The sequence below is a fragment of the Leuresthes tenuis genome, unplaced genomic scaffold, assembly GCF_036924035.1.
Source record: "Leuresthes tenuis unplaced genomic scaffold, fLeuTen1.0.hap1 SCAF_16, whole genome shotgun sequence".
Taxonomy (NCBI): domain Eukaryota; kingdom Metazoa; phylum Chordata; class Actinopteri; order Atheriniformes; family Atherinopsidae; genus Leuresthes; species Leuresthes tenuis.
Window position 1 is genome coordinate 26,039,135 of NW_027325370.1, and position 23,312 is coordinate 26,062,446.

At 42.9% G+C, this 23,312-nt stretch overlaps 2 non-coding genes across 2 annotated transcripts; both read left to right on the forward strand.

The window, feature by feature from the left end:
- Positions 1–16,547: 16,547 nt before the first annotated feature.
- On the forward strand, positions 16,548–16,661 carry LOC140272522 (U5 spliceosomal RNA). Its single transcript, XR_011907935.1, has one exon. It is a non-coding gene; the product is annotated as a U5 spliceosomal RNA (small nuclear RNA).
- A 308-nt stretch (positions 16,662–16,969) lies between these two features.
- LOC140272524 (U2 spliceosomal RNA) lies at positions 16,970–17,160 on the forward strand. The gene has a single exon (XR_011907937.1). It is a non-coding gene; the product is annotated as a U2 spliceosomal RNA (small nuclear RNA).
- The last annotated feature ends 6,152 nt before the right edge of the window (positions 17,161–23,312 follow it).

Consider the following 23,312-nt stretch of genomic DNA (forward strand, 5'->3'; position numbering starts at 1 on the left):
ATTCATTCATGACTCAACTCCTCGGCTGACGGGTCCTCGCACAGGAAACAGTATTGATTCGTTTACGACTCAACTCCTTGGGTCTTCGTTCATTTGTCACGTTTCAAATTCTACGTTTCATTTGACAGGCGACAAGAGCAGTAGGCACAACAGTTCGTTCACAAACCGGATCATTAATCTCATAGACTATTCTACCATCAACAACTTGGAAACCACAATCGACTCTCTAGATGCAGAAAAAGCATTTGATGGAGTGAACTGGAAATTTTTATTTGCAGCATTAAACAAATTCGGGTTTGGGTCACCTCCCCCCTGAGCTTTCACCTTATCGTGGTGGGGGAGTTTGCGTGCCCCAATGAGTCTGGGAGCTATGTTGCCCGGGGCTTCAAGCCCCTGGTAGGGTCACTCAAGGTAAACAGATCCTAGATGAGGGACCAGACAAAGAACAGCTCAAAAGACTTCCTATGATGAACAAAAAATTTGGACCTCGTGATCCCTTGCCCGGATATGGGACACCGGGGCCTCCCCCCGGAGCCAGGCTCGGCAGCGGGCGCCTGGTGGCCGGGCCTGTTTCCATGGGGCTCGGTCGGGCATAGCCCAAAATGATGACGTGGGTCCCCCTTCCGACGGGCTCACCACCCGTGGGAGGGGCCAAGGGGGTCGGGTGCTATGTGAGCAGGGTAGCAGCCGAAGGCGGAGGCCTTGGCAGTCTGATCCTCGGCTACTGAAGCTAGCTCTTGGGACGTGGAATGTCACCTCTCTGTTGGGGAAGGAGCCGTAGCTGGTGCACGAGGCTGAGCGGTTCCGGCTAGATATAGTCGGACTCGCCTCGACGCACGGCTTGGGCTCTGGAACCAGTCCTCTTGAGAGGGATTGGACTCTCTTCCACTCTGGAGTTGCCCGTGGTGAGAGGCGCAGAGCAGGTGTGGGCATACTTATTGCCCCCCGGCTGTGTGCCAGTACATTGGGGTTTTCCCCAGTGAACGAGAGGGTAGCCTCCCTCCGCCTTCGGGTGGGGGGACGAGTCCTGACTGTTGTTTGTGCCTATGCGCCAAACAGCAGTTCAGAGTACCCACCCTTTTTGGAGTCTCTGAGGGAGGCACTGGAGAATGCTCCTACCGGAGACTACCTTGTTCTGCTGGGGGACTTCAATGCTCACGTGGGCAATGACAGTGAGACCTGGAGGGGTGTGATTGGGAGGAACGGCCCCCCCGATCTGAATCAGAGTGGTGTTATATTGTTGGACTTCTGTGCCAGTCATGGACTGTCCATAACGAACACCATGTTCAGGCATAAGGGTGTCCATATGTGCACTTGGCACCAGGACACCCTTGGCCGCAGTTCGATGATCGACTTTGTGGTTGTATCATCGGACTTGCGGCCGTATGTCCTGGACACTCGGGTGAAGAGAGGGGCGGAGCTGTCAACTGATCACCACCTGGTGGTGAGTTGGCTCCGCTGGTGGGGGAGGATGCCGATCAGACCTGGCAGGCCCAAACGTATTGTGAGGGTCTGCTGGGAGCGTTTGTCAGTATCCCCCGTCAGAAGGAGCTTTAACTCCCACCTCCGGCAGAGCTTCAACCATATCCCGGGGGAGGTGGGAGACATTGAGCCCGAATGGGCCATGTTCCGTGACTCCATTGCCGAGGCAGCTGATCGGAGTTGTGGCCATAAGGTGGTCGGTGCCTGTCGTGGCGGCAACTCTCGAAACTGCTGGTGGACACCAGTGGTGAGGGAAGACGTCAAACTGAAGAACGAATCCTATCGGGCCTTTTTTGCCAGTGGGACCCTGGAAGCAGCTGATAGGTACCGACAGGCCAGACGGGCCGCGGCTTCGGCGGTTGCTGAGGCAAAAACTCTGGCCTGGGAGGAGTTCGGTGAGACCATGGAGAACGATTTCTGGACGGCCTCGAAGAGATTCTGGTCCACCATACGGCGTCTCAGGGGGGGGAAGCGGCTCACAGTCAACACTGTTTACAGTGGGGACGGGGCTTTGCTGACCTCAACTAGGGATGTTGTGAGTCGGTGGGGGAATACTTCGAGGAACTCCTCAATCCTACCAACACGTGCTCGGAAGAGGCAGAGTCGGAGAGCTCGGAGACGGGGCCTCCCAAGCTCCTCGGTGGCAAGGCCCCGGGGGTGGATGAGGTCCGTCCTGAGTTTCTCAAGGCTCTGGATGTTGTAGGGCTGTCTTGGCTGACACGCCTCTGCAGCATCGCGTGGACATCGGGGACAGTGCCTCTGGACTGGCAGATTGGGGTGGTGGTCCCCCTCTTTAAAAAGGGGGACCGGAGGGTGTGTTCCAACTATAGGGGTATCACACTCCTCAGCCTCCCTGGTAAGGTCTATTTGGAGGTATTGGAGAGGAGGATCCGTCGGATAATCGAGCCTCGGATTCAGGAGATGCAGTGTGGCTTTCGTCCTTGCCATGGAACAGTGGACCAGCTCTATACCCTTGGCAGGATCCTGGAGGGTGCATGGGAGGTCGCCCAACCAGTCTACATGTGTTTTGTGGACTTGGAGAAAGCGTTCAACCGTGTCCCTCGTGGAGTCCTGTGGGGGGTGCTCCGGGGATATGGAGTGCCGGACCCCTTGATAGGGGCCGTTCGGTCTCTGTATGACCGGTGCCAGAGTTTGGTCCGCATTGCCGGCAGTAAGTCGGATACGTTTCCGGTGAGAGTTGGACTCCGTCAGGGCTGCCCTTTGTCACCGATTCTGTTCCTAACTTTTATGGACAGAATTTCTAGGCGGAGCCAGGGCGTTGAGGGTGTCCGATTTGGCGACCTCAGAATTGGGTCTCTGCTTTTTGCAAATGATGTGGTTCTGTTAGCGTCGTCAGGCCGTGACCTTCAGCTCTCACTGGAACGATTTGCAGCCGAGTGTGAAGCGGCTTGGATGAGAATCAGCACCTCCAAATCCGAGACTATGGTTCTCAGCCGGAAAAGGGTGGAATGCTCTCTCCAGGTCGGGAATGAGATCCTTCCCCAAGTGGAGGAGTTCAAGTATCTCGGGGTCTTGTTCACGAGTGACGGACGAATGGAGCGGGAGATTGACGGGCGGATCGGTGAGGCGTCTGCAGTGTTGCGGGCTCTGCACCGACACGTCGTTGTGAAGAGGGAGCTGAGCCAGAAGGCGAAGCTCTCTACTTACTGGTCAATCTACGTTCCCGTCCTCACCTATGGTCACGAGTTGTGGGTAGTGACCGAAAGAACAAGATCGCGAATACAAGCGGCCGAAATGGGTTTCCTCCGCAGGGTGTCTGGGCTAGAGATAGGGTGAGAAGCTCAGTCATCCGGGAGGGGCTCGGAGTAGAACCGCTGCTCCTCCGCATTGAGAGGAGTCAGATGAGGTGGCTCGGGCATCTGGTTAGGATGCCCCCTGGGCGCCTCCCTGGGGAGGTGTTCCGGGCCCGTCCCACTGGGAGGAGACCCCGGGGGAGACCCAGGACATGTTGGAGAGACTATGTCTCTCGGCTGGCCTGGGAATGCCTCGGGGTCCCCCCGGAAGAGCTGGAGGAAGTGGCCGGGGACAGAGACGTCTGGGTTTCTCTGCTCAAGCTGCTGCCCCCGCGACCCGACCCCCGGATAAGCGGCAGATGATGGATAGATGGATGGATGGGTTTGGGTCACACTTCATCAACTGGATAAGGATATTATATAGCTCCCCAAATGCAAGTGTCAGGACAAATGATCAAACTTCTCCAAGCTTCAGTCTGCAGAGAGGTACAAGACAGGGTTGCCCACTTTCTCCCTCACTTTTTGCTATTTTCATCAAACCTTTAGCAGCTTCTATCAGACAAGATAGAAATATTAAAGGCATCCAATCCCAAAATATTGAGCATAAAATAAGTCTTTATGCTGATGATGTATTACTTTTCCTTCAGAACTCACAGACGTCTCTCACTCACACGATCACACTCATAAATAAATTCTCAGCACTTTCTGACTACTCTATCAACTGGTCTAAGACCAAAGTTCTGCCCATTAACTGCAGGGTCCATAATATACCTGCGATCACTTTACAGTCAGGAAATATTAGATATTTAGGCATAAACATTTCCGCCAGGCTCTCAGAGCTAACAAAGCTAAATTATGTGCAATTATTAAAGAGAGTAGAGGATGATCTCTCTCGTTGGAAGTCCTTACCTATATCACTTATGGGGAGAGTTACAACCATTAAAATGATGATACTACCAAAAGTTAACTATTTGTTCTCAATGATCCCCATAAAACCATCTGCTATTTGGTTTAAGTCACTAGATTCATGCATCTCCAAATTTCTGTGGAAAAACAAACCACCACGTATTAGTTTCAAAACCCTACAGAAGACCAAGGACAGTGGTGGATTAGATTTACCTCATTTTCAGCACTATTCCTTAGCCAATAGGTTACAATATATATCAAAATGGTTTAAACCTTGTTGTTGTCACAGTTCCCAGAGACGTTGTAATCGTTGAGGATTCTATATTCACCCCCTCATTAGAGGCACGTGTTGCAGATTGATGACACTGAATCTTCTTCTCTGTTCATTGCTAGCATCATTCCCAGCATCGTAAGTGTGCGTGGCATTGTTAGCCTCTTCTTCTGGATCTTGATATCGAGCATCCTTTTGTATTTCTGGTTTGTCAGTCCTCTCTCTTCGTTCACCGGAGTCTTCGTCTCTTTGTCCTTGAGTTTGGTGATTTTTTCTTCTTTTGATGCCTTGACACAGTGTGACAGGTGATACCACGTGGGAGATCCTTTAACTTGGACTGCTGTCCCTGTGCTGCGAAATGGCTGTGCTGCTCAAATGGTCTCTCCTTCATCATATACACAGTTATTTATACATCACCTTCCACCATGAAGCGTTGTCCCTTTTTGTTTCTCTCTTTGTTCTTAAAATGCTGTTATGCATGTCTAAACCAATCCATTAAATTAGATCATTTTGGCAGTAAAGCGATCTACGATGTGCTTGGTCGCAAAGCTCCTCATCTGTGGTAAACAGCTCTTCATAAAGGCATTCTTCAATTGATTTCACTAATTTTATGTAATAATTTTGTGATTTCCTACAAAACTACACTTCTTCTCCCATCTGTCTGAGTATTTAATATTGTCTGGGTCCCGTTAAAACATGTATTTTTCCCATCTAATTCCTTGTTTGCTTTAAAACAAGTATTCCCCATTTTCTATCCCTTCAGTGGCCAACCAGTTTGTATTGAGTACACTGGAGCAACTTGACTGATCAGTAAAACACTGCTTTTGTTGTCACCGCAAGGCTTCCCCCGTCGGTTGTTTCACTGAGACACTACTGAGTAACTACAACTCAACACAGTTTATACACATAACATTCATATACATACTAACAAACAAACAAACAATTATTTATCGCAATTTTCTCATCTCTGTTTGAACGTACACCCAGGTAAATATTCCTGTAGTCTTCTCATACCGACTATGGACCCATTCATTGTTTAACTTCACTGTTTTGCAAATCCTAATTGAATATTACACATTGACATTGAACTTTACTGGATAAGCAGGTCTTCATTGCATTCAGCAGCCTATATGTGAGCATCTATGTGTAAGCTGTTCTTCTTTGCATTTATCAGCAGCAAGCAATTCTTCATTGCACATGCATATGAAAATAGTAAAACATTTCCAATGCGTTAGCGAAATCTTCTTTATCAGGAGTTTCCATCATGATGCTGGGAATAGAACCTCTTTCCCAGAATAGTTCAACCTTCATTACTCAACTGATCATAACTCCGCAATGAGCACATTTCAAAGTATCATTCCTCTACATGTATTCAAAAATCTATGTGTAAATGTTTAATATTTCTTATATTTGTTGATGTCATTCTGAGTGCATGTGGCCTAAACCCAATCTCTGTGTGGCAATTTTAATTTAAACAAGTTGAACTCTGCCTCTGATTATTTAAAAAAGGTGTGTACCAATATCAACCTTTCTCAGGTAATTACTGATCCTACAAAACCAAACTTAAGAGATCCTTCAAGGTTGTCCCTGATTGGCTCAATCTTAACAAATCAAAGGTAGAAAATCCGCAGTATCTGAACTTGGTGTTAGTTATCACTGCTCAATAGCCTGTATCAGAATTGTAAAAATGAAAACATTAGGTCCACGCTTGGTATCAAGATCCTGAAACATCTCCATGAGCAGGCTTTTTTTTTAACTGATCTGTTGAATAGTTATACTCATGACACTGTTAAAATCCCAGATGAAGATCTAGCACTTGACCATTTTTGTAAATCTTCTAATTCCATAGTTGATAAACACGCCCCTTTTAAAAAGTATAGAACTTAGAACAGGTCTAGTCCCTGGCTTTCGGCAGAACTGTCTTCTTTACTTAAAAAATAAATAAACCTTGGATGCTAGCTGGGCATATGAGGGACCCGGGTCATTGCCTTGCTTTTAGAAAGCTTAGAAATAAATGTACAGCAGAAATAAGAAAGGCCAAGTCTGATCATTATCTAAATTTGATTCCCAGAGCTTATTCAGATTTCACAAAAGTCTGTCCTACTGCTCCTGTTTTTAATTAGACTTCTATGCCTTCGCAGTCGCAGCTTTGTCACTCCTTTTAAGCTTATTGTATGTTCTAAATGTTGTTTTAATCGTGTCTTCAAAAGTTTTCTGTTTTTTTCTGTCTCAGTTATTGTATATGAGATTATTTTCTCCATTTATCTCCAAGTTTAAATAAATGTTATTACTAGTGTGGCAGTGTGGGACAGTGGTGGTACTCTGTCCTGCATCATCTTTATTTCTGCTAATCTATGCTTCATACCATAAAATTGGGAATACTATAATAAGAGTAATGATTAATAATACACAGCTGGTTCCTCTTAACCAACAAAATCCTGGTAATCTGAATGGATGCCATGGCCTTTGTCCATCCATTTTCCCTGTCTTATTTTAGTCACACCCTATGTTCTCATGTTAGCCGTTGTTTTCTTCACTGAGGTTTAGATGAACTCCCTCCTGTAGAGGTAATTCCCCTTTGTAGTCAGACTTTTGCCTCAGAAAACAGTGGTGGGTAACTAATCTTTCCCTACTTCTGAAGGTCATGGTACTATGTGATAAGTGAATCCAAGAAGTCCTTCAGCTGCTGTGGGTGATGTAAGTAGTACCTGAAATGGACCTTCCCCCCTTGGGCTGGACCAGTTCTTTTTCTTTATCACTTTGATGATGATCCAGTCCCCGGGTTTTACTGTCTTCAGAGATTCCTTCACCGGTTCACCGGAACAATCGGGCCCTCTTCGATGGCTGCCTTGTCTTTTACTCTGTGCAAAAGACAAGGCAGCCACAAACACCACGGGAACACCGTATTGAGGCTTTATTCTGACCGCTCATTCGGTGTGACGTTTCTTTCAAGCAATTCTCCCGGTTAGCCCGCACTCGGCTCGCTCCCAGAGCCGTGTTAAAGTCTACTTCGCATTCACTCTCTTTTCTCAGCAGACTCTTGGGATTTTATCTATAAAATGAATTCACTCAAACTATGTTAAAACTGCTTTGTCCTTCATATTTACCATGTCTAGAAAGATTTAAACAAAAAAAACCAACGTTGTACTTTGCAGTAAAAGAAAGAGCAAATCTAAAGTTTCCGGAATCCGAGAATAAGCTTACTTCCATGAGTTCTTCACGATTTCGGATTTTGCTATAAAATGAATTCCTTCACTCAAACTAAATTAAAACTGCTAAACCGCTAATCTGTTACATGTAAGGCAGATGTCAAATTCACCGAAATAGGATCTAGATAGGGTGAAGGTGAAGCAAGGTCTGAATGCCCAACCTTACATCATCAAAAGCGAGATCAGAAGTGTTTGGCTGCAAGAAGGCCATAGTTTGCCAAAAGCGGGTAAGGTGCGAATGACCGACTAAATATCAACAAAAGTGGGGGCGGAGGTCTTCGGATGCAAGTGGGTGTGAATATCCCACCATACAAGTATGGTGGAGAGGAAGCTGTGGATGTCCGACCATAGTAAAAAGCGGGTGAGAGAAGGTGCGAATGTAAAACCATACATGATCAAAACAGGGAGCGTAAGTTTTTGGCTGCGACAAGGTGTGAATGTCCACCCATAATTAATGAAAAGCGGGCAACAAGTAGGTTCGAATGCCCAACCATAAATAATCAAAAGCAGGAGTGGATGTGTTCGGCTACAAGAAGGTTTGAATATCCGACCATAGTTTGTAAAAAGCGGGTAAGAAAAGGTTTGAATGCCAGACCATAGTTGATAAAAAGCGGGTAAGAAAAGGTTAAAATACCCAACTGTACACAATCAATAGCGGGAGCGGAGTATTTCGGCTACTAAAAGGAGTGAAAGTCCGACCATGGTTTGTAAATAGCGGGTAAGAAAAGGTGCGAATGCCCGACTATACACCATCAAATGCGGTAGCTGAGTTGTTCGGCTGTGAGTAGGTGTGAATCTATGACCACAATTGCTAAAAAATGTGTTAGAAAAGGTAAGAATGCCGGTCCATAAATCATCAAAAGCGAGATCAGAGGTGTTTGGCTGCAAGAAGGCCATAGTTTGCCAAAAGTGGGTAAGGTGCGAATGACCGACTAAATGTCAACAAAAGTGGGGGCGGAGGTCTTCGGATGCAAGTGGGTGTGAATATCCCACCATACAAGTATGGTGGAGAGGAAGCTGTGAATGGCCGACCATAGTAAAAAGCGGGTGAGAGAAGGTGCGAATGTAAAACCATACATGATCAAAACAGGGAGCGGAGGTGTTTGGCTGCGACAAGGTGTGAATGTCCACCCATAATTAATGAAAAGCGGGCAACAAGTAGGTTCGAATGCCCAACCATACATCATCAAAAGCAGGAGCGGATGTGTTCGGCTACAAGAAGGTTTGAATATCCGACTATAGTTTGTAAAAAGCGGGTAAGAAAAGGTTTGAATGCCCGAACATACACCATCAAAAGAGGGAGCGGAGGGGTTCCGCTGTAAGAAGGTGTGAATGTCCAAACATAGTTGGTAAAAAGCGGGTAAGAAAATGCTCGAAAGCCCGACTATACACGATCAAAAGCGGGAGCGGAGGTTTTCCGCTGCAAAAAGGTCTGAATGTCCATCAATAATTGCTAAAAAATATGAAAGAAAATTTTCGAATATCAAACCACACATGATCATAAGCGGGAGAGGAGGTGTTCAGCTACAAGAAGGTGTGACTGTCCACCCATAATTACTGAAAAATGGGTAAGAAAAGGTGCGAATGCCCAACCATACATCATCAAAAGAGGGAGCGGAGGTGTTGCGCTGTAAGACGGTATGAAGGTCCGACCATAGTTGGTAAAAAGCGGGTAAGACAAGCTTAAAATACCCGACTGTACACAATCAAAAGCGGAAGCGGAGGTGTTCGGCTGCAAGAAGGTGTGAACGTCCGACCAAAGTTTGTAAAAAGCAGTTAAAAAAAGGTTTGAATATCCAACAAAACATAATCAAAAGCGGGAGCTGAGCAAAGTAGGTGAATGTCAGATCACAATATGCAAAAAGCTGATGAGAAAGGGTAGAGGAAAGAGCAACGCTGAAGGATCAGGAATCCGAGAATAAGCTTATTTTCATGAGTTCTGCATGATTTGGGATTTTATGTATAAAATAAATTCCTTCACTCAAGCCAAGTGAAAACTGCTTTGTCCTTCATATTTATTAATGTCTAGATTGACTTCAACAAAGAACAACCATTGGATTTTGCAGTAGAAGAAATCATGCAGAACGTATGAAACTAATCTTATTCTCGGATTCCTGATCCTTCAGTGTTGCTCTTTCTACTACTGCAAAATCCAATGTTGTTCTTTGTTGAAGTCGATCTAGACATTGATAAATATGAAGGACAAAGCAGTTTTCACTTGGTTTGAGTGAAGGAATTCATTTTATACATAAAATCCCAAATCATGCAGAACGTATGAAAAGAATCTTATTCTCGGATTCCTGATCCTTCAGTGTTGCTCTTTCTTCTACTGCAAAATCCAATGTTGTTCTTTGTTGAAGTCGATCTAGACATTGATAAATAAGAAGTTAAAAGCAGTTTTAACATAGTTTGAGTGAAGGAATTCATTTTATACATAAAATCCCAAATCATGCAGAACGTATGAAAAGAAGCTTATTCTCGGATTCCTGATCCTTCAGTGTTGCTCTTTCTACTACTGCAAAATACAATGTTGTTCTTTGTTGAAGTCGATCTAGACATTGATAAATATGAAGGACAAAGCAGTTTTCACTTGGTTTGAGTGAAGGAATTCATTTTATACATAAAATCCCAAATCATGCAGAACGTATGAAAAAAAGCTTATTCTCGGATTCCTGATCCTTCAGTGTTGCTCTTTCTGCTACTGCAAAATACAATGTTGTTCTTTGTTGAAGTCAATCTAGACATTGATAAATATGAAGTTAAAAGCAGTTTTAACATAGTTTGAGTGAAGGAATTAATTTTATAGTAAAATCCGAAATCGTGCAGAACTCATGAAAGCAAGCTTATACTCGGATTCCTGAAACTTTCGATTTGATCTTTCTTTTACTGCAAAATACAATGTTGTTCTTTGTTGAAATCTATCTAGACATTGATAAATACCAGCCGAATATCTCTGCGGCCGCTTTTGATAATTTATGGTTGGGCATTCTTACCTTTTCTTATCCGCTTTTTACAAATTATGATCTGACATTCACACCTACTTGCAGTCGAACACCTTCTCTCCCGCTTATGATCATGTGCGGTTTGATGTTCGAAAATTTTCATGTTTTCTAGCAATTATTGATGGACATTCAGACCGTCTTACAGTGGAGCTCCACCGCTCCCTCTTTTGATGGTGTATGTTCGAGCATTCGAACATTTCCTTACCCGCTTTTTACAAACTATAGTCGGACATTCAAGCCTTCTTGTAGCCGAACACATCCACTCCTGCTTTTGATGATGTATGGTTGGGCAATTCGCACCTTGTCTTACCCATTTTTCAGTAATTATGGGTGGACATTCAGACCTTCTTACAGCCGAACAACTCCGCTGCCGTTTTTGATGGTGTATGGTCCGGCATTCTTACCTTTTCTAACACATTTTTCAGCACTTTTGGTTGGTCATTCACACCTACTCACAGACGAACACCTCCGCTCCCGCATTTGATGGTGTATAGTCGGGCATTCTCACCCTTTCTCATCAGCTTTTTGCAAATTATGACCTGACATTCACACCTACTTGCAGTCGAACAGCTCTGCTACCGATTTTGATTATGTTTGGTTGGATATTCAAACCTTTTCTTCACTGCTTTTTACAAAATTTGGTCGGACGTTCACACCTACTTGCAGCCGAACACCTCCACTCCTTCTTTTGATGATGTATGTTTTGGCATTCTTACCTTTTCTAACACATTTTTCAGCAATTATGGTCGGACATTCACACCTACTCACAGCCGAATTCCTCCGCTCCCGTATTTGATGGTGTATAGTCGGGCATTCTCTCCCTTTCTCATCAGCTTTTTGCTAATTATGATCTGACATTCACACCGTTTTACACCGGAACACTTCCGTTCCCTCTTTTGATGGTGTATGTTCCGGCATTCAAAACTTTTCTTACCCGCTTTTTACAAACTATGCTCGGACATTAAAACCTTCTTGTTGCCAAACACATCCACTCCTGCTTTTGATGATGTATGGTTGGGCATTCTTACCTTTTTTTTACCCATTTTTAAGGAATTATGGGTGGACATTCACACCTTCTTGCACCTGAACACCTCCTCCCCCACTTATGATCATGTGCGGTTTGATTTTCGAAAATTTTCTTTCATGTTTTCTAGCAATTATTGATGGACATTCAGACCTTCTTGCAGCTGAACATCTCAGCTCCCTCTTTTGATGGTGTATAGTCGGGTATTCGAGCCTTTTCTTCCCCGCTTTTTACAAACCATGGTCGGACTTTCACACCTTCTTGTAGCCAAACAACTCCGCTCCCGCTATTGATTGTGTACAGTCAGGTATTTTAACCTTTTCTAACCCTTTTTTTACCAACTATGGTCGGACATTCACACCTTCGTACAGCGGAACACCTCCGCTCCCTCTTTTGATGGTGTATGTTCGGGCATTCAAACCTTTTCTTACCTGCTTTTTACAAACTATGGTCGGATATTCAAACCTTCTTGTAGCCGAACACATCCACTCCTGCTTTTGAATATGTATGGTTGGGCATTCGCACCTTTTCTTACCCATTTTTCAGTAATTATGGGTGGACATTCACACCTTCTTGCAGCTGAACACCTCCTCTCCCGCTTATGATCATGTTCGGTTTGATATTTGAAAATTTTCTTTCATGTTTTGTAGCAATTATTGACTTACATTCAGACCTTCTTGCAGCTGAACACCTCCGGTCCAGCTGTTGATGGTGTATACTCAGGCTTTCGAGCCTTTTCTTCCCCGGTTTTTACAAATTATGGTTGGAGATTCAGACCTTCTTTCAGCCGAAAACCTCCGCTACTTCTTTTGATCATACATTGTCGGGCATTTGCACCTTTTCTTACCCGCTTTTTACAAACCATGGTTGGACTTTCACACCTTTAAGTAGCCGAACAACTCCGCTCCCTCCTTTGATGGTGTATGTTCGGGCATTCGAACCTTTTCTTACCCGCTTTTTACAAACTATGGTCAGACATTCAAACCTTCTTGTAGCCGAACACATCCACTCCTGCTTTTGATGATGTATGGTTGGGCATTCCAAACTACTTGTTGCCCGCTTTTCATTAATTATGGGTGGACATTCACACCTTGTCGCAGCCAAACACCTCCGCTCCCTGTTTTGATCATGTATGGTTTGACATTCGCACCTTTTCTCACCCGCTTTTTACTATGGTCGGCAATTCACAGCTTCACACCCACTTACATCCGAAGACCTCCGCCCCCATTTTTGTTGATATTTAGTCGGTTATTAGCACCTTACCCGCTTTTGGCAAACTATGGCCTTCTTGCAGCCAAACACCTCTGATCTCGCTTTTGATGATGTAAGGTCGGGCATTCAGACCTTGCTTCACCTGCTTTTCACCAAATATAGTCGGACATTCACACCTTCTTGCAGCCGAACACTTCCGCTCCACCTTTTAGTGTTCTATGGGGTATTCACACCTTTTTTTTCACCGCATTTTATAGATTATGGTTGGAAATTCTCACCCACTCTCATCCGAAGACCTCTCCTTTTGTTAATATATAGTCGGGCATTCGAACCTTTTCTTACCCGCTTTTTACAAATTATGGTCGGACATTCACACCTACTTGCAGCCGAATACTTCCGCTCCACCTTTTAGTGATGTATGGTTGGGATTTGCACCTTTTCTCTACCTCTTTTTATACTGATTGCTAAAGATTAAGTTGTTCTTTCTCAAACTACAAAATTTTTTAATTGTTGAAACTTGATTTGAAGTGGATAAATAAGGAGGACAAACAGTTTTAAGTCAGTTTGATAGAAGGATTTCATTTTATAGCAAAATCTGTATTGCTTCATATCTCCTCGAGAGAAGCTTATTGCTGAAAATTAGGTCTGGTTCTTTTTCATACTACAAAATACAGTGTTGTTTATTGTTGAAACTAGATTAGAAGTAGATAAATATGAAGGACAAAGCAGTTTGAACTTGGTTTGAGAGAAGGAATTAATTTTATTGCAAAATCCGAATTCATGCATAACTCGTCAAATAGATAGTGATGTGTCGTTCGTGAGCGATTCGTTCGATATGAACTAATTTTTTCATATGACTCGGGAGTAACGAGTTGTCTCAGTGAGTGATTCGTTCATTTTCATGCAGTATCCTTCCTCACCACATGGCAGGCGGCAGCTTCATAAGCTCAGTCAGCAGGACAGGAAACAGTATTGATTCGTTCACGACTCAACTCCTCAGGTGACGGGTCCTCGCACAGTAAACAGTATTGATTCGTTCATGACTCAACTCATCGGGTAACGGGTCCTCGCACAAGAAACAGTATTGATTCGTTTACGACTCAACTCCTTGGGTCTTTGTTCATTTGTCACGTTTCAAATTCTACGTTTCATTTGACAGGCTGAAGAGCAGTAGGCACAACAGTTCGTTCACAAACCGGATCATTAATCTCATAGACTATTCTACCATCAACAACTTGGAAACCACAATCGACTCTCTAGATGCAGAAAAAGCATTTGATGGAGTGAACTGGAAATTTTTATTCGCAGCAATAAACAAATTTGGGTTTGGGTAACACTTCATCAACTGGATAAGGATATTATATAGCTCCCCAAATGCAAGTGTCAGGACAAATGATCAAACCTCTCCAAGCTTCAGTCTGCAGAGAGGTACAAGACAGGGTTGCCCACTTTCTCCCTCACTTTTTGCTATTTTCATCAAACCTTTAGCAGCTTCTATCAGACAAGATAGAAATATTAAAGGCATCCAATCCCAAAATATTGAGCATAAAATAAGTCTTTATGCTGATGATGTATTACTTTTCCTTCAGAACTCACAGACGTCTCTCACTCACACGATCACACTCATAAATAAATTGAGGGACTATGAGGGACCCGGGTCATTGCCTTGCTTTTAGGAAGCTTAGAAATAAATGTACAGCAGAAATAAGAAAGGCCAAGTCTGATCATTATCTAAATTTGATTCCCAGAGCTTACTCAGATTTCACAAAAGTCTGTCCTACTGCTCCTGTTTTTAATTAGACTTCTATGCCTTCGCAGTCGCAGATTCGTCACTCCTTTTAAGTTTTTTGTATGTTGTAAATGTTGTTTTAATCGTTTTAATCGTTTTCTGTTTTTTCTGTCTCAGCTATTGTATATGAGATTATTTTCTCCATTTATCTCCAAGTTTAAATAAATGTTATTACTAGTGTGGCACTTCCTATGTCAAGGGGACAGTGGTGGTACTCTGTCCTGCATCATCTTTATTTCTGCTAATCCATGCTTCATACCATAAAATTGGGAATACTATAATAAGAGTAATGATTAATAATACACAGCTGGTTCCTCTTAACCAACAAAACCCATTTTTTAGCCCCTTAAATTCATAAAACAGACATGGTGCAGTTATTTCCATTCTAGAAAATAAGAGTAATCACCACCATTCCTATAAATTCTGGATATTCTAACAATCTGAATCTTTTTTAAATGTTTGATGAAGCCCTTTACTGTTCTGTTTAGAGACTCAGCTGATCATAAACCAAGTTTTGCTCTTGAACCAAGCTTCTAAACTCTTCACCTTTTTCATTTCTCAGTTAGTATTCACTTTAAAACTGATTAAAAGAAAAAATAAATGAATGCCTATCAACAAATGTGGGATCTAAACTCTACTGCTTCCTCTAAAATAATTTATTTTCTCAATTCAGAAGTGTGTGTAAGTCACAACACCCGTGACACCAAAACGGCTTTCTTTTCTCTCTTTTCTCTACACTCTGCACTGTGAGCACACACACCAAATCAGAAAGGCTTTTTTCTCTCTTTTCTACATTATGGACTGTGGGTACACAAAACCGCTCTCTCTTAATAAAATGGTCGGATCTTATCAAACACATTTTGTTTCTTGTGACAATCAAGTCAGCAAAACAGCGTATACACGTCAACACACTGAATCAAGTTTGCCACAAGAACTCATAAGTTTGGCAGTATTGCTTTCGTGAGACATGTGCAGGCACCAGTTCATCTACTGATCTTTCACTATGAATTAGTTTATCTATTATCAATAAGGATACTTCTACAACTACTATCAAAGTATGTCCGGACTTCTTATGTTGTCAGTTGCTATATATGAATAAGTGGGTAGCTACTGACAAGCATTAAGCATGTCACACAGCCCAAACATATAACATTTCAGGACACACCACACAGTTAACAACCACAGTGAAGCGTGTCAAAGCCCAAACATGTAACATTCAACAGGACACTTACACAACACATTCAAATCAAACAGTCAGACAACATACAAGAACATATACCCCAGCCGGCATTGCTCCTTGCCTATTTTCCTACAGCTCACTATGTGTGCGCACACCTTTATTCACAAACTCTTCAACTTATACTCTTTTACCGAAGCTGCTACAGATCGATTGGCCGAATACCCTTAGATCCTATTTCGGTGATTTGCTCTTTCTTTTACTGCAAAGTACAACGTTGTTTTTTTTGTTTAAATCTTTCTAGACATGGTAGATATGAAGGACAAAGCAGTTTTAACATAGTTTGAGTGAAGGAATTCATTTTATACATAAAATCCCAAGAGTCTGCTGAGAAAAGAGAGTGAATGCGAAGTAGACTTTAACACGGCTCTGGGAGCGAGCCGAGTGAGGGCTAACTGAGAGAATTGCTTGAAAGAAACGCGACACCGAATGAGCGGTCAGAACAAAGCCTCATTACGGTATTCCCGTGGTGTTTGTGGCTGCCTTGTCTTTTGCACAGAGTAAAAGACAAGGCAGCCATCGAATAGGGCCAGATTGTTCGTACTTGGTCAGCCGAGGAGCAAGGGGGGGGGGGCAAGCGTCTCAACCAAGCAAAGCTCACCATGGGGAAGGTGGCTATGCCAACTAGCCTGATGCCCTGCTCCCGCAGTGACGGATAATCGTACTCTGGTTTCTCTTCATAACGTACAAGTCTTTCGCCTTTTACTAAAGACTTCCGTGGAGAGCAGCACTAATGAGTTGTTTCTATTTTTGGGCTTTACCTTAATTGTTTACCTTTGCGGGTGAAGCCCTTTCTGTCTGTGCAAAAGAAATCTTGTTACTGTACAGAGTGACTTCTCTGAGTAGAGTCGCCTTACTTGTTGCGACTGTGCCGATGTTCGAAGCTGGAGTGCAAAGTCGTTGCTTGAATGGTGCTCGCTGGAGCGTGCGGGAGTGCAAAGTTATACCATTTAAAAGGGCTGAAGAGTGCTCAGTGCAGCGGGTGGGCGGAGGTGCAAAGTGACCCTATGGCCATAAAAAGAACACCGCTACAAGTGCGCATTGTGCCAGGAAGGGCCCTCGGACGTGAACCAGTGGACAGTTATCGCTTCTCGGCCTTTTGGCTAAGATCAAATGTAGTATCTGTTCTTATCAGTTTAATATCTGATATATCCTCTATACGAGAACTAGATATTAAATGGATTTTTAGCAATAGGAGTTGAAAAAGGAGCTTGCTCCGTTCACTCCAAGCATCGACCCGGTACTGCAGTGCCGCTGGGAACGGTGCGCTCTTCTCTGCTCTTGTGAAAAAGCAAACAGCGGTGCAGGATAGAAGGCCCAAGATCAGGGAGCCCAAGATTAAACTTTCTTTTAGTCTGCTGAGAAAAGAGAGTGAATGCGAAGTAGACTTTAACACGGCTCTGGGCGCAAGCCGAGTGCGGGCTAACCGGGAGAATTGCTTGAAAGAAACGCGACACCGAATGTGTGGTCAGAACAAAGCCTCAATACGCTGTTCCCGTGGTGTTTGTGGCTGCCTTGTCTTTTACACAGAGTAAAAGACAAGGCAGCCATCGAATAGGGCCCCGATTGTTCCTACTTGGTCAGCCGAGGAGCAAGGGTGGGGGGAGCAAGCGTCTCAACCAAGCAAAGCTCACCATGGGGAAGGTGGCTATGCGAACTAGCCTAATGCCCTGCTCCATGTCTGTTTTATGAATTTAAGGGGCTAAAAAGTTTTGTTCTCGTTTTTCTATGATTAACCGAATGTATGTGAGAGTCCAAACAGACAGAAGGGTTACGGCCGAGTGCTGGACTTTCCAAAAAAGATGAGACAGGCTGTACCCGTGCCATACTAGTTAAGACCTGCCTGTGGATAACAGGTTCTTTAAACTCTCACACACACAAACTCACACAAACGTTCGCACACATACACACACACATTCTTGAGCTTGCTGCAAGATTAAACCTTTGCATTAACTGACTCCAGCAACTCTGAGTGTCATTGAGAGAATTTTCTCCACAATTGGGTCCTCAAACCAGATCTCGACGTTTTTTCCGCCGTCCAGGGTCGGAGCTGAAACCGTGCATGGGGGAGTCCAGTACTCCTAATGAAAGACCCCCTGCTGAATTGCGGTAATTAGGAGCCAGTGTCCACTGAAAGGGGGAAAAAGTGACGAGATCATACTTTTGAATCAATGGCCAGAAGCCATTGGCAGTGCAGGCATCAACAATTATGGTGTTATTTCACCCATTAACACTTAAGGTACCTCATGCAGTGGCTGTGATATGGTTACTTAACAAAATATCTTTACCAGACATCTCTCCTACATAACTGTTCTTCTTTCACAGCCACACCTTGTTGTCGATAGATGTGCTACACTTAATCCATCCACACTGCTACCTACCCCACAGATGGAAAGCCTCATGATTACATGTCAGAAATAACCATCAGTGTTTTACCCAGGCCAGACTTAACTGATATACGTTATGAAAATGCAGAAATAACAATATTTATTCGACAGGTCAAGCAAAAAACCCTGATGGCACAAATGCTACAGAATTTACAGTAGTAACAGAAACTGAAGTTTTCTTAAAACAACCACTACCAAAAAATTACTCTGTTCAAGCAGTCGAATTGGTAGCTTTAACTGAAGCTTGTAAATGAAATAACAAAAAGGTTGTTAACGTTTACACTGACAGTCAGTATGCCTTCTCAACTGTACATGTGTTAACACAGCATTGGAAAAACAGGTATGTTGACATCCACAGCTAAATGTATAAACTACAAATATTTCAGCATTATTAGATGTTATTCAATTGTCATCTACAATAGACTCGTATGAATGACCGGAAGGAAAACCATACTGCCAAAGAATTTGTTTAAATATGCTACAGTATTGAGCCATGGACCATGTCATGTCTCAACAGGAGGGATGGAAGCAATAATGAACAATGTTTTTACAGCATATGGTTTTACTAATTATTGAATTTTTTTTTTTAGAATAAATAAATGAATAAAGTTTTGTCTAGCAGGTGAAATATGTGCAAAATACAATCCACAGGGCAATCTAAGACCAAAAAGAAGATAATTCCCTAAGCCAGTGTATCGTTTTCAACATATTTGTTTGGATTTCATTATTTCATTATTGTGTAGATTTCATTGAACTAAATTAATGTTAAGGGAAACGATTCTGCTCAGTGACAACAGAGGTTTTTACCAAATGGACTGAAATATTTCCATGTGCACAAGCAGATGCACTCTCAGTAGCAAAAGCACGGGTAAAATAAATCATTTCTAGATTTGAAATTCCTGAAAAGATCTTCAGTGATAATTTGACACACTTTGTAAACAATGTCATCTCACTGATGGCAAAGAACTTAAAATAGACCTAAGAAACCACTGTGTATATCATCCACAATCAGCAGGTTTCGCGGAGAGACACAATGGAATAATTAAGTCAAGACTGAAAAAAATCATGGAAGAAATGGGAAATATTGGGTTTACTGTTTACCATCCTAAAAATGCATCCTCCAACTAGCACAAGATGAACTCCATTTGAGAAAAGGTATGGAAGACCATTTGTACTCCCACAGTCAAAACACAGTAGTCAACTGACATGATGAAGAAAAAAAGAAAAAGAGAAGAAACCTTAGCAGAATACAAATATTAACAAGTAGAGAGATCTCTTCTGTTTAGTCTGTTCCAGGTGAACCGGTGAAGGAATCTCTGCAGACAGTAAAACCCGGGGACTGGATCATCATCAAAGTGATAAAGAAAAATAACTGGTCCAGCCCAAGGGGGGAAGGTCCATTTCAGATACTACTTACATCACCCACAGCAGCTGAAGGACTTCTTGGATTCACTTATCACATTGTACCACGACCTTCAGAAGTAGGGAAAGATTAGTTACCCACCACTGTTTTCTGAGGCAAAAGTCTGACTACAAAGGAGAATTCTCTCTACAGGAGGGAGTTCATCTCAACCTCAGTGAAGAAAACAATGGCTAACATGAGAACATAGACTAAAATAAGACAGGGAAAATGGATGGACAAAGGCCGTGGCATCCATTCAGATTACCAGGATTTTGTGGGTTAAGAGGAACCAGCTTTGTATTATTAATCATTACTCTTATTATAGTATTCCCAATTTAATGGTATGAAGCATGGATTAGCAGAAATAAAGATGATGCAGGATAGAGTACCACCACTGTCCCCTTGACATAGAAAGTATCACACAAGTAATAACATTTATTTAAACTTGGAGATAAATGGAGAAAATAATCTCATATACAATAACTGAGACAGAAAAAACAGAAAACGATTAAAACAACATTTAGAACATACAAAAAGCTTAAAAGGAGTGACGAATCCGCGACTGCGAAGGCATAGAAGTCTAATTAAAAACAGGAGCAGTAGGACAGACTTTTGTGAAATCTGAGTAAGCTCTGGGAATCAAATTTAGATAATGATCAGACTTGGCCTTTCTTATTTCTGCTGTACATTTATTTCTAAGCTTCCTAAAAGCAAGGCAATGACCTGGGTCCCTCATATGCCCAGCTAGCATCCAAGGTTTATTTATTTTTTAAGTAAAGAAGACAGTTCTGCCGAAAGCCAGGGACTAGACCTGTTCTAAGTTCTATACTTTTTAAAAGGGGCGTGTTTATCAACTATGGAATTAGAAGATTTACAAAAATGGTCAAGTGCTAGATCTTCATCTGGGATTTTAACAGTGTCATGAGTATAACTATTCAACAGATCAGTTAAAAAAAAAGCCTGCTCATGGAGATGTTTCAGGATCTGGATACCAAGCGTGGACCTAATGTTTACATTTTTACAATTCTGATACAGGCTAGGGGCTGCACGGTGGTGTGGTGGTTAGCACCATCACCTCACAGCAAGAGGGTTTCAGGTTCGATCCCTGGTGCCTTTCTGTGTGGAGTTTGCATGTTCTCCCCGTGCATGCGTGGGTTTTCTCCGGGTACTCCGGCTTCCTCCCACCGTCCAGAAAACATGCATGTCAGGTGACTCCAAATTGTCCATAGGAGTGAGTGTGAGCGTGCATGGTTGTTTGTCTCGTTTGTCTCTATGTGGCCCTGTGATGGACTGGCGACCTGTCCAGGGTGTACCCTGCCTTTCGCCCGATGACTGCTGGGATAGGCTCCAGCCCACCCGCTACCCGATTAACGGACTGAAAATGGATGGATACAGGCTATTGAGCAGTGATAACTAACACCAAGTTCAGATACTGCGGATTTTCTACCTTTGATTTGTTAAGATTGAGCCAATCAGGGACAACCTTGAAGGATCTCTTAAGTTTGGTTTTGTAGGATCAGTAATTACCTGAGAAAGGTTGATATTGGTACACACCTTTTTTAAATGATCAGAGGCAGAGTTCAACTTGTTTAAATTAAAATTGCCACACAGAGATTGGGTTTAGGCCACATGGACACAGAATGACATCAACAAATATAAGAAATATTAAACATTTACACATAGATTTTTGAATACATGTAGAGGAATGATACTTTGAAATGTGCTCATTGCGGAGTTATGATCAGTTGAGTAATGAAGGTTGAACTATTCTGGGAAAGAGGTTCTATTCCCAGCATCATGATAGACACTCCTGATATAGAAGGTTTCGCTAACGCATTGGAACTGTTTTATTATTTTCATATGCATGTGCAATGAAGAATTGCTTGCTGCTGATAAATGCAAAGAAGAACAGCTTACACATAGATGCTCACATATAGGCTGCTGAATGCAATGAAGACCTGCTTATCCAGTAAAGTTCAATGTCAATGTGTAATATTCAATTGGGATTTGCAAAACAGTGAAGTTAAACAATGAATGGGTCCATAGTCGGTATGAGAAGACTACAGGAATATTTACCTGGGTGTACGTTCAAACAGAGATGAAAAAATTGCGATAAATAATTTTTTGTTTGTTAGTATGTATATGAATGTTATGTGTATAAACTGTGTTGAGTTATAGTTACTCAGTAGTGTCTCAGTGAAACAACCGACGGGGGAAGCCTTGTGGTGACAACAAAAGCAGTGTTTTACTGATCAGTCAAGTTTTCCAGTGTACTCCATACAAACTGGTTGGCTACTGAAGGGATAGAAAATGGGGAATACTTGTTTTAAAGCAAACAAGGAATTAGATGGGAAAAATACATGTTTTAATGGGACCCAGACAATATTAAATACTCAGACAGATGGGAGAAGAAGTGTAGTTTTGTAGGAAATCACAAAATTATTACATAAAATTAGTGAAATCAATTGAAGAATGTCTTTCTGAAGAGCTGTTTACCACAGATGAGCAGCTTTGCGACCAAGCACATTGTAGATCGCTTTACTGCCAAAATGATCTAATTTAATGGATTGGTTTAGACATGCATAACAGCATTTTAAGAACAAAGAGAGAAACAAAAAGGGACAACGCTTCATGGTGGAATAGCAAAATTTATAGCAAAATCCGAAATCATGCAGAACTCATGAAAGCAAGCTTACACTCGGATTCCTGAAACGTTAGATTTGCTCTTTCTTTTACTGCAAAGTACAACGTTGTTTTTTTGTTAAAATCTTTCTAGACATGGCAAATATGAAGGAGAAATCAGTTTTAACATAGTTTGAGTGAAGGAATGCATTTTATAAGCAAAATCCCAAATCATGCAGAACTCACGAAAAGCTTTTTCTCGCTTTTCACTGCTTTTTACAAACTTTGGTTGGACGTTCACACCTTCTTGCAGCCGAACACCTCTGCTTCCGCTTTTGATGGTGTATATTTGGGCATTCGAACCTTTTCTTACCCGCTTTTTACAAACCATGCGTGGACTTTCACACCTTCTTGCAGCCGAACACCACCTCTCCCGCTTTTGATGATGTATGGTCCAGCATTCTTACCTTTTCTAACACATTTTTCAGCAATTATGGTCGGACATTCACACCTACTCACAGCCGAACACTTCCGCTCCCGCATTAGATGGTGTATAGTCGGGCATTCTCACCCTTTCTCATCAGCTTTTTGCATATTATGATCTGACATTCACACCTACTTGCAGTCGAACAGCTCTGCTCCCGCTTTTGATTATGTTTGGTTGGATATTTGAACCTTTTCTTAACTGCTTTTTACAAACTTTGGTCGGACGTTCACACCTTCTTGCAGCCGAAGACCTCTGTTTCCGCTTTTGATGGTATATATTCGGGCATTCTAACCTTTTGTTAGAGGTTGGTTGCTGCTCGGGGCGGGAGGGGCCAGGAGTTTTAATTAACTGTTCTGCTGGTTCTTGGTCTTTGGTGGCTGGGCGGCTGCTGGCCCCCTGGTGTGCCCGCTGCACTACACCCCAGCGGAGTCGAGGGAGGGAGGACGTGTGGATGTGTGGATGTATGGGACGTGAAAGTGTGTGTGGTAATGATTGGGCCTGGATCTGGGACTTGCTGTCGCCTGGCCT